Source organism: Anabrus simplex, chromosome 1 (genome assembly GCF_040414725.1).
Source record: "Anabrus simplex isolate iqAnaSimp1 chromosome 1, ASM4041472v1, whole genome shotgun sequence".
Taxonomy (NCBI): Eukaryota; Metazoa; Arthropoda; class Insecta; order Orthoptera; family Tettigoniidae; genus Anabrus; species Anabrus simplex.
In genome coordinates this window covers 881,120,218-881,129,645 of record NC_090265.1, presented here as the reverse complement: position 1 = coordinate 881,129,645, position 9,428 = coordinate 881,120,218, and positions in this window count along the sequence as shown.

The window sequence follows — 9,428 nt, the reverse complement described above, 5'->3', positions numbered from 1 at the left end:
CAACCGCCTAATTAATTCCCCGTCTACAATACATTTCAATATGGATGCGTTGATAACCTTTTTTCATCAACTAACGCTGGATTCGGTCGAACCTCAGCATAGTTTCGTTATCCCTCCTAGCTCTAATAAATTGTCGTCGCTCATGAGCCCAATTGACATCCAAGAATTAAATCTGGTCATCAACACATCACAAAATTCGACACCTGGACGGGATGCGATCTCGTATTCTGTATTAAAGCAGCTCCCTCTTTTAATTAGGCAGCATTTACTACAGATCTTCAATCTTCGCCTTGAGACGGCTCGAACCCCTTCCACTTGGAACGCATTCTATCTAGTCCCTCTGTTGAAACCAGGCAAAAATCCTGTCCTTCCTGATAGTTATAGGGGTATTTACCTGGGACAATGCCTTAGAAAACTCTTCCAAAAATTCTTCTGGAACGCCTAAAATGGTCTCTCGATTTCTATAACTTGCTACCAAAATATCATTTTGCCTTCCTACCGGGTCGTTCTGCCTCTGATGCCATTAACCTTTTGGTTACAGATATCAGTTTAGCACGATGTCGGAAGGAACCCTTGTTGGCAATTTTCTTTGCCTATGATCATGTTGACCTCAAAATTTTACTTCAAAAATTGCTCAATTACAATTTTCCGCCTCTCTTTATTAATCTTCTATTGAACATGCTAAGACACAGATCACTTCAACTCAAACACTTCCCACAGATCTCAGCACGTATGACTTCTACGGGGCTCCCTCAGGGAGATATCCTAAGTCCGATTTTATTCTCAATCTATTCGATGTCCCTCGAGAACGTTATTACACGCAGAGCACGGATGATCCAATTTGCTGACGATCTCGTGATATATTTCAGTCTTCCATCACTTGAAGAGGTTTATAAGTCATTATATATGACGCTTCTAGATTTTGGTATTGGCTCACTGATCATAACTTCGAAGTATCCTTCGACAAATGTCGTGCGGTTGTTTTCTCTTGGGCTCAGCGTACGGAACACCCCCTATTCGATTCCAAGGATTTTCGATCCCGATTGTCCAGTCTACTAAATATCTAGGTATTTACCTTGACCGGAAATTACTATGGCACACCCAAGTCAAATACCTGATGGATAAGTCCCTTCCCAAAAAAAAACAATCTTTCTTGCTCTACGCCAGAGATCTTTGGGATATGATCCCAGTACGATGCTTCTGTTATATCGTAACATTATTTGATCGTCCTTGGATTATGGCTCGGGGTTTATCGACACGGCGGTCAATCAAAAACTTAATCAATTGGATTCACTTCAAGTACAGTTTGTTAAACTTTGCATTGGGGCTCTACAGTCATCCCCCAACAATGCCACACTGGTTGAAGCTGCGGAATTTCCCTTAAAACTGCGACGAAAATTGCTAGCCACCAAGTTTCTTCTACGGACTCTATCTCTCAATTCACACTCTCACATCCCTAAATTATCTTTGCTCGTTCGTTATTATCAAGATATGGGTACACCTTTAAACAGATTCCCCACGCTGGCATGGGCTTTTTGGAAATTTAGTTATCTTCTTAACTCTATTCTTCGTAACCCGTCCACAGCTAACTACATTTTTCCCTTTCAGGCAAATTATTATGTCCCTGACATGATATTGCCAACATCAGGAGGTGTTCAACAATTTGGCCCGGCCCGGACACGAAGTGTTAGGAAATATGTCTATCGCATTTTGTCACAGGATGCTCACGCATTAGCACCAGTATTCTATACTGATGGGTCCAAAACTAACAATCCCCCAGGTATGGGGGCGGCCTTCTTCTCCCCGTTCTTGTTCTATGCAAACAATTCTCCCTCCCATCAGTGTCATCTATTTTTACGGCTGAAACTTTCGCAATCCGTCAAGCCCTACTATATGTTAAGTACTCACACCTCGATAATGTATACATTGCTTCTGATTCCTTGAGTGTGCTTCAGGCTTTAAAAAATCCCAGTTCCCGATCCCATTGGTACATTCAAAATCTTCGAGAAATTTGTTTCGATCTCCACCAACGAGGTAAAAAGATGGCATTAATCTGGGTTTCGGGTCAATCACATATCACTGGTAATGAAGAGGCTGATCTCTTAGCTCAAGCAGCTGCACATGGTCAGGGTGTGACGTTTTCTTTGATGTTACCATTCATGGAGGTTTGGAGCAGTTGTCGCGAGACGATACGACATATTTGGCAGACTGAGTGGAGTAACCCCGCGTGTCGTACAGGACGGCATTTATTCACACTCCTACCGAATGTCCCACGTTTTCCGTGGTTTACAAAACATCCTTATACTCGACGTCATATTACTAATCTTATACGTATGCGTACATATGAGCACGCCGGATCAATTATTTCGGATGAAGTTGGTAACGTCTAACCTCTGTAAGTGTAGTACGTCAATTGCTACCATTAATCATATACTTTTTCAGTGTCCGTTACTTGAAGTTAGCAGGCGTAAATGGTTACAACCTTTTTTTCGAACACAATTCGCGTTACCTACTCAATTGACGTGTTGGATACTCGATCCCACGCCTACTACGGTAGTTGCCCTCTCGAATTTCCTTTATGACACCAACTGTTTACTGCAGGTTATGTTCCTTTTCCTTTCCCTTATGTGTCGACCCGGTCATGTGTGTGATTGGTAGCAAGTCGCCAAGTATCGGTCACTATGGCGTGAAGTCTAGTACCTCGTGTCCTTGTGATTTCCTGTGTGGTAGATTTGTAGTTGAATTCATAACCCCCTGTTTTACGTTTTCTTTTTTGTGGCTCCGCCACCTCCATATTTTGTGTTTGATTATAGGATGCGTGGCTGGGTATACCGTTCCCAAACGAAGCCCATTAAATTATCCCATCAAGACAAGACAAGACGATCATTTCCCAGACTTCACATTTAGCTGACGAAGTACGTTCTCTTTCAACCAATGATGTAGGAAGGCAAATAAAATTGCCAGAAATCAAGCTCACTACATTTAACGGTACATTAACAACTTCACTTCAGGGACACCTTTCAGAACCTGATAGTTAATAACAGTGATCTGTCAAATGTTGAGAAGTTTCATTACATGTTATCCTCGCTTAAAGGAGAAGCCAAGGATGCTATTAGGAATATTGGCATTTCAGACTCCAATTTTACTGTAGATTATGACCTTCTCGTGAGCAGGTATCACTCGCCAAAATTAATAGCTGCTGAATATATTAAGCAGATCCTAGAATCACCGGGTAAAGTATGTTCAACCAAAACAGAGATACGCCAACTCGTAAATAAATTCCGAGGTAGTATTGATGCGCTGAACGCACTAGATACTAAGATAAGCATTCTAGATCTTCTCCTAAACGAGCTCTTACTATCGCGAGTGGATAAGAAACTGAGACTAGAATTCGAAAATAAACATTCTCATCTCATCTCGAAGCTGTAGAGTTTAAAGAACTTGTTAAGTTCTTGGAGAGACGTTGTCAGACATTGCAACTTTGTGCCTCCAACCCCTCTCCCAGTCTATCGCAAAACCATCAGACAAGTTCAAGGTCAAAAAGCGCAGCTCAACAGTCATACATTACAACGTCAAGACAATGTTGCATCTGTTCAGATGAACATCAGCTTTATAGGTGCCCAGATTTTCTTAAATTAGATTGTGATGAAAGGTTCAAAGTAGTAAAGGATAAAAATCTATGCAGCAATTGCCTGAGCTCATCCCACACTTGGAAAGCATGTACCGTACATCAAAAACATCATGTAGATTATGTAACAAATATCACCACACGTTGTTGCATCATGAGACTGACCATATATCATCTCCTGCAAATCAAAACAACAAACCACAACAATCATCTTATCATTCGCTGAGAAACACATCCAAGAATCAGATACTTTTGAGTACGGCTTTAGTAAAGATCAAGGACGGTCAGGGAAGATTCCATTTAGTTTGTGCCATACTCGACAATGGTTCGCAGAGTAACTTTATATCCGAATACATGGTGCAACAACTGAGACTGAAAAAGAAAAAGACCAGCGCCATAACACTGCAAGCTTTTGGTGAACTCTCATCCCAAGCAAACACAGCAGTGAGTATTGAGGTTCACTCAACAATCAACGATTATCACTTCAACATGGAATGTATTGTTCTTCCCAGAATAACTGGCAATATACCTGTCTCACATATCAATTGCAAGGACTGGAACATTCCACAAGACATCACTCTCGCTGATCCTGACTTTCACGTCCCTCAGGCTACCAATTTACTGATTGGCGCACATTTTTTTATAGCTCCTGCAACCCGGAAGAAAAAGCCGACAAGGGTACCCATGCCTACAGAACACACAGCTAGGATGGATTCTCAGCGGAGAATATTCACAACTCATTCGAGAAAGGGAAGAGGAGACACCAATCAAGTCGCTCTTTATCAGGTCTGACCTCAACTTAGAAATACAAATTCAAAAGTTCTGGAGCCTCCAGGAAGTGAACCATGTTACACACTCACCTGAAGAGAAGGAATGTGAAGCCCATTTCAAGGACACCACAAGAAGAGATGAAACTGGGAGATTCGTCGTAGAGTACCCCTTAAGAAAGAGTTGAAACTTGGAAACTCAATGCAGACTGCCAGCCGACGTTTTCATCTATTAGAACGGAAACTACAAACTCAAGACTACCTTCGTCAAAATTACATCACCTTCATGAGAGAGTACCAGACCCTTGGACACATGACGGAACTTCAGTCAGAACCCGTTGAAGGATAAAGATATTATATGCCTCATCACGCTGTTGTCGAGCATTCTAGCAGCACTACAAAAACAAGAGTCGTATTTGATGGATCAGCAAGGACTGACAACGGTACTGCCTTAAACGATATCTTAATGATAGGACCTACAATTCAAGAATATCTTTGCTCAATAGTTATGAGATTCCGCGCTCACAACATTGCTTTCACCGCTGATATTGAAAAGATGTACCGCCAGATAATGGTTCATCCTAAACATGGACACTTACAGTGCATCCTATGGAGAGACATCCTCAAGATAATCTAAAATCTTATGCTCTTAACACTGTCACATACGGCACGTCTGCAGCATTGTTTCTGTCCACAAGATGTCTCCAGCAATTAGCACTCGAAGAAGCGTCTGAATTCCCGAGAGCAGCCGCGATTCCCAAACGTGACTTCTATGTTGATGACTGTCTTTCTGGAGCAGATACCTTAGAATAAGCCCTGGAGCTGCGAATTGAGTTACACCAGCTTCTCAGTCGTGAGTAGTATAATAGGCGGGTTCTGCGGCCACCACCCCCACCGGCTCCCAGAGGCCTCCCAGAGGTCTCCTGCACCACCCGCGGGAAATTTGAATTTGTAAACAAAGCCACGTGCTTTTTGACAGCTATCATCGACAACAACGCATCGCTAACCTCAGTACTGCCATCTTGATGGGCCTAAACCTCAGTAGTACCAACTTAACCTAACTAGCGCGAGATTTGAATTGGTAAACAAATCCACGTGTTTTTTGACAGCCACGTGCTTTTCGACAGACAACAACGCATCGCTAACCTCAATACTGCCATCTTGACAGGCCTAAACCTCAGTAGTACCAACTTAACCTAACTAGCGCGAGATAAACAAAGCCACGTGTTTTTTGACAGCCACGTGCTTTTTTGACAGCTGTCATCCGCCATCTTTAAACTACAGAGCACCGTGCTGCCCTCTTTATTGCAGTAGCTGCAAATTCGTCACCTGTCATCCGCAGTGCTGCCATCTCAACGGGCCTAAACCTTAGTGCTACCAACTTAACCTCACTAGCGCGAGATTTGAATCGGTAAACAAATCCACGTGCTTTACTGACAGCTGTCATCCGCCATCTTTAATCAACAGAACACCATGCTGCCCTCTATATCTTTGAAATGTGGTGGCGGATAATTTGAAAAATGCCTTTTGATAGCAGCCATCTTTAATCAAGAGATTCTAAGTGCCCCTGTTTGGAAACAAACCACGTGCTTTTTTGACAGCTACATCCGCCATCTTTAATCAAGGGAGCACCGTGCCGCACTCTTTAGTTGAAATGTGGTGGCGGCAATTTGAAAAATGCCACGTGCTCTTGTTTGGAAACAATGCTACATGCTTATTTGACAGCTACCGTCCGCCATCTTTAATCCATAGAGCACAGCGCTGCCCTCTTTAGCTACTTACCTTTGAAATGTGGTGGCGGATAATTTGAAAAATGCTTTTTGACAGCAGCCATCTTTAATCTAGAGAGCACCGTGCTGCCCTCTTTAGCTAGATACCTTTGAAATGTAGTGGCAGGCAATTCCACATGACAGCAGCCATCTTTAATCAAGAGAGCACCGTGCTGCCCTCTATGTGGTGGCGGCAATTTAAAAAATTCTACATGCTCTTGTTTGGAAACAAACTCACGCGTTTTTTTGACAGCCGTCATCCGCCATCTTTAATCAACAGAGCACAGTGCTGCCCTCTAGCTAGATACCTTTGAAATGTGGTGGCGGCAAATTCCACGTGCTCTTGTTTGGAAACAAAGCCATGTGCTTTTTGACAGCTGCCATCCACCATCTTTAATCAATAGAGCACTGTGCTGCTATCATGCGGGCAATTTCGTCAGTTGTCATCCGCCATCTTTAATCCACAGAGCACCGTGCTGCCCTCTGTATGACATGTAGTAGCGGGTAATTTGAAAAGTTCTGTTAGCTGTCATCCGCCATCTTTAATCAAGAGAGTACCGTGCTGCCATCTTTAGCTAGATACCTTTGAAATGTGGTGGTGGCAATTTGAAAAATTCTATGTGCTCTTGTTTGGAAACAAAGCCACGTGCTTTTTTGGCAGCTGTCATACGCCATCTTTAATCAATAGAGCACTGTGCTGCTATCATGCGGGCAATTACGTCAGCTGTCATCCACCATCTTTAATCCACAGAGCACGGTGCTGCCCTCTGTAGTAGCGGGCAATTTGAAAAGTTCTGTTAGCTGTCATCCGCCATCTTTAATCAAGAGAGCACCGTGCTGCCATCTTTAGCTAGATACCTTTGAAATGTGGTGGCGGCAAATTGAAAAATTCCACGTGCTCTTGTTTAGTAAACAAACTCACGCGCTCTTTGTCAGCTGTCATCCGCCATCTTACATCGCAAACCTCAGTGCTACACTCTTTTGGTACATACCTTTGAAATATGGTGGCGGATAATTTATAAAGAAAAATTCTACAGCAGCCATCTCTCGACGCTAATTGCACAAGATGGTAGCTATACATGACTCCTTAAAGGTGCTTATGCAAGATGGCTACTGTACATAGGTTCTTATGTGGCCCCCTTGGGATGCTTGCGCAAGATAGCGGTTATACAAGGCTCCTTATGAGACGCCCTAGAGATGCTTGCGCAAGATGGCGGTTGCTCTTATGAGGCGGCTTAAGGGTCTTTGAACAAGATGGCTAGAGACGCCCTAAGGATGCTTGCGCAAGATGGCGGACGCAAGATGGCGGCTATACACGACTCCTTATGAGAAGCCTTAAGGGTGCTTGCGCAAGATGGCTGCTGCTCTTATGAAGAAAGCTGCTAACGTGTCGTGCTAGTTCGATTAATTAAATTTGGGTCTTAAATGCAAAATGTTAAATATCTCGAAAACGGTGCATCGTAGAGCAAAACGGACAAAATTTTTCTACCCAATACCTCGGTTCGCAGTATGGGGAACAAGTAAAACATAGTCTATTGATGAGATCAACGGTTCGGTTCCTACTTAGGCCTTTGGCATTCGCTCTGTTTTAGCTTGTATAGAAGCAAGTCTTCGCAACATGATCAAGTCTAGCTATGGTAGAGAGTATAATGTGCCGTGCAGGTTCGATTCATTAAATTTGGGGCTTAAATGCAAAATGTTAAATATCTCGAAAACGGACAAAATTTTTCTACCTAATACCTAGGTTTGCAGTATCAGGAACAAGAAAAACATAGTCTAATGATGAGATCGACGGTTCGATTCCTACTTAGGCCCCTTGGCATTGACAGCTATCTATTTCTACAAGATGGCTATACATAGCTTCTTTTGAGACAGCTTAAGAGCGCTTGCACAAGATGGCTGCTGCTCTTATGAGACGCCCTAGGGGTGCTTGCGCAAGGTAGCAGCGACAAGACGGTGAGTATACACAGCTGCTTATGATACGGCCTAGAGGTGCTCACACAAGATGTGGCTGCTCTGATGAAGAAAGCTAGCTTTGCATCGCGCAGGTATTTTTACAGCACTAAACCTCATACCTTTGAAATTTGGTGGCAGGCAATTTGAAAAATTCGACGTGCTTTTTCTTCACAGCAGCTATCTTTAGACAATAGCGGCTATACATAAGCTGTTAAGGCCTCCTCTTATGTCAAGGCATAGCTCTATCGAACAAGTTTAAACCTGCATCGGAATAGCTAGAGTAAGCACGTGCTGCAGTGATGACGTCATTATGCATGTTTAGACTTGCAAATCACTAAAGAAACATAACAAGACTAGAATCGAACACTGCACTCTATACCGTGATCATGTGATCGGAACATTGATTGAAGTGTTTAGAACACTAAATAAGTGATCAAGACTATAATAGAACACTGTACTCGATACAACATGTGTTTAGAACATGTCAGGGGATACCTTTGTTCTAAGAAGATTAGATTACCGCACATTCCTTGTAGGGCTAATAAGCTAAAGGGCTAATTGGCTAAAGGGCTAATGGGCTAAAGGGCTAAAGGAGCAACAACCTCATCGATCGCTATCAGCAAGAACGCTTGTACTTTGTTAAGTGTAGAAAATTAATCTTTATTTGTAAATGGTTTCATGTTCAGAACAAGGAATGGAACCTAGGGGTTACATCTTACCTAATAAAATCCCCGAGGTGCGATGAGTTACGTTTTTCGAACTAGTGTTTGGAACACTGAACTTTTCAAGATGATAGCAGAGAGTTTAGCAATGTTCTGTTGTTGGATTATAAATTCCGCGCTACAACATGCATAAGGTAGCAGCCTTGAGGTTTACCGCCGTAAAGATGACAAGAGTGAGGTTAGCAATGTTCTGTTGTTGGATTTTAAATTTCGCGCTATAACATGCATAAGGTGGCAGCCTTGAGGTTTACCGCCTTAAAGATGGCAGCAGTGAGGTTAGCGGCGCTCTATTGTCCTTCAAAGTGAGGTTAGGGTTCGTCAAGAAGACAGCTGTCAAAAAAGCACGTGGCTATGTTTACAAAACGACTATCATACTAAACTTTTCCTATTAGATTGTGCTAAAATCGTGTAAGTGTGCTGCTATCTTAGCATAAACTATCGATTTTACATGCATCGAGTATCGTACTAGGCTTCTTCCGCTAGAGCATGTAGCAATCGCTTTTGTGTATCCCTAACCCATCACCTATCGATAATGTATGTATCGACTATCGTACTAAACTTCTTCTGCTAGAGCGTACGACTATCG